This window comes from Heptranchias perlo, unplaced genomic scaffold, assembly GCF_035084215.1.
Source record: "Heptranchias perlo isolate sHepPer1 unplaced genomic scaffold, sHepPer1.hap1 HAP1_SCAFFOLD_1390, whole genome shotgun sequence".
Taxonomy (NCBI): Eukaryota; Metazoa; Chordata; class Chondrichthyes; order Hexanchiformes; family Hexanchidae; genus Heptranchias; species Heptranchias perlo.
Genome location: NW_027138636.1, coordinates 2,501 through 5,000, shown reverse-complemented (window position 1 = coordinate 5,000; position 2,500 = coordinate 2,501).

Below are 2,500 nucleotides of genomic sequence, written 5' to 3'. Positions count from 1 at the left end.
ATCCGCCAGTGGGTGAAAAGGAGAGCCGTGCGGTGAGAGGAGGCGGAAAGCGGTTCGCAGACTTTCGCTGTACCTCCGGCGGGCAGCGCCGCACCTCCGAGCGCTCGGTACCGTCCGCTGCGCCTCGTCCTGCCGCACGCGACGAGCCGTCCCCGGAGGAAATCGGCCTCGGCCTTCCTGAGATATCAGTCTCCAGGTGGGACAGAAAAACCGGGGGCCCCCGGCTCGCTTTCGGCGGCCCGCTAGTCGACTTCCCGTCGTGCGAACGCGATCCTTCCGGTACCCTTCGGTGCCCCTTGCCCGACTCTAGCTCCGGTGGTAAAGCGGAGTCGGTCGGTCTGACGGCCGCCGAGTTAGCAGGCGGAAAGCGGTTTGCAGCCTTTCGCTGTACCTCCGGCGGGCAGCGCCGCACCTCCGAGCGCTCGGTACCGTCCGCTGCGCCTCGTCCTGCCGCACGCGACGAGCCGTCCCCGGAGGAAATCGGCCTCGGCCCTCCTGAGATATCAGCCTCCATACGGGCGTCACAAATCAGTGGACATGGTCAGCTGCAAAGCAGTGTCATTACAACCTTTCATAAACGACAGGGCAGCACTGCACTGCACTGCACTGCACCCCACACTACATCACACTTGCCTGCCTGCCTGCCAGCCTGCCGCTGCCTACTCTCACCAGCGGACCAAAGTGAGGATAACACCCCGAAGCAAGCATCTCCCTTGCCGCCCACCAGCCCACACCAATCCCCTTGCCTGCCTCCCACAAATTCCACCAGCGAGGCAAAGTGAAAATCAACCCCCAAAAAACGCACTCCACACCGGCCATCGCCCGCTATACACCCCCCCTGGGGTGAATATTAAGCCCGAGAACACCGACTGTAACCAACCGCAGTGAAAAGTTGAAGTGGCAACTCATTAACCAGATTTACACTTGGCAACTCATAAACCAAATGAACAAAAAATCTGGTTAATGAGTTGCCCAAAATAAATCTGGTTAATGAGTTGCCACTTCAACTTTTCACTGCGGTTGGTTACAGTCGGTGTTCTCGGGCTTAATATTCACCCCGGGGGGGGGGGGTGGGTGATTCTGGGGGTAGTGTCCGGGAGGGTGAGCCTTTTATTCGGCAGGAGGCGTGTGGGGAAATCATCAACCTGTCAGACGATGAGTTGTCACAAATGCCATTGCTTAATGAAAGCTGCGCTCCCGAACTGGACTGACTGTCTGTCTGTCTGTCTGTCTGTCCGTTTGTCAAGGGGAGGAAAAGGCGGTGGTGGTGGTGGTGAGGGTGGAGCTTTACGCTCAGGAGGGGAGACTTTCCTTCATGCCAATTAATCTGCAGCAGAAAGTCATCCCCCCCCGACTGGGATTCGAAGCCCGGTCCTGACCACGAGACCACCGGGGAGAGCTGCCTCAAGTCCCTGAGGGACCTGGACACGAGGCCGAGGACACACGCACGCCTGCTGCACTGGCAGCAGCGACCAGCAGGGGGCTGACCGGCTGATCCTTCCCTTTCACAGGCAGGCTTTTGGCCCTCGCTGAAACGACAAAGGTGTTCAGAAGGAAGTCCTGGGGAGGAGGGAGGGAGGCAGGGAAATCAGCACAAAGCAGGTCCCCTGGAATCTCACACCTGCGTCCCAGAAAACAGGTCTCCTGGTCAAAGCAGTCCTGCCCCGTCCTGCCATTAACGTGACAATGGACAGGGCCCGGCAGCTTGAGACACATCTTTTTTTCAATATGCAAGTTCTTTTTAAAAAGGTTTCCTTCCACAGCAGCTCTGAGTAAGAGTGAGAGAGAGAGAGAGAGAGAGAGAGACTGACACTGACACTGACACACACACACACACACACACACCGTCTCCCATCCGATTGGTGGACTATGGGATTGAAAATCGAACTTTGAGTTTCAATGCAGGGGGGAGAGCGCGAACGCAGCCCCTCCCAACTACCACACGCGCGTTGTTGTTGTTGTAATATAGAACTGCAAGTTGCCGTTGTCGTGGTCGTTTCGAATCAGCACAAAGTAGGTGCCTCCCTGGAATGTCACACCTGCGTCCCAGAAAACAGGTCTCCCGGTCAAAGCAGTCCCGCCCCCGCCCTGGGATTAACATGACAACGGACAGGGCCCAGTCAGGGAGCAGCTTGAGAGACACCTTTCAATAGGCGCTTCTGAAACATTAACGCCTTGTTTCTTCCGACAGTTTAACCAGCGATTAACATGACAACGGACAGGGCCCAGTCAGGGAGCAGCTTGAGAGACGTCTTTCAATAGGCGCTTCTGAAACATTAACGCCTTGTTTCTTTCGACAGTTTAACCAGCCTTTAACACGCCTTGTGTTTTTATTTCCCATTTCCAGCCAGCCAGCCAGCCAGCCAGCCAGCCAGCCAGCCGAGCCGAGCCAGCATCTGCAGTATTTTTTTTGATTGGTCTTGCCTGCCGTGGAATGAATGTTTCAACACGAGCTGCTGATTGTCAGCACCTCACCTCTTTCTCAATTGGCCGTTGCAAT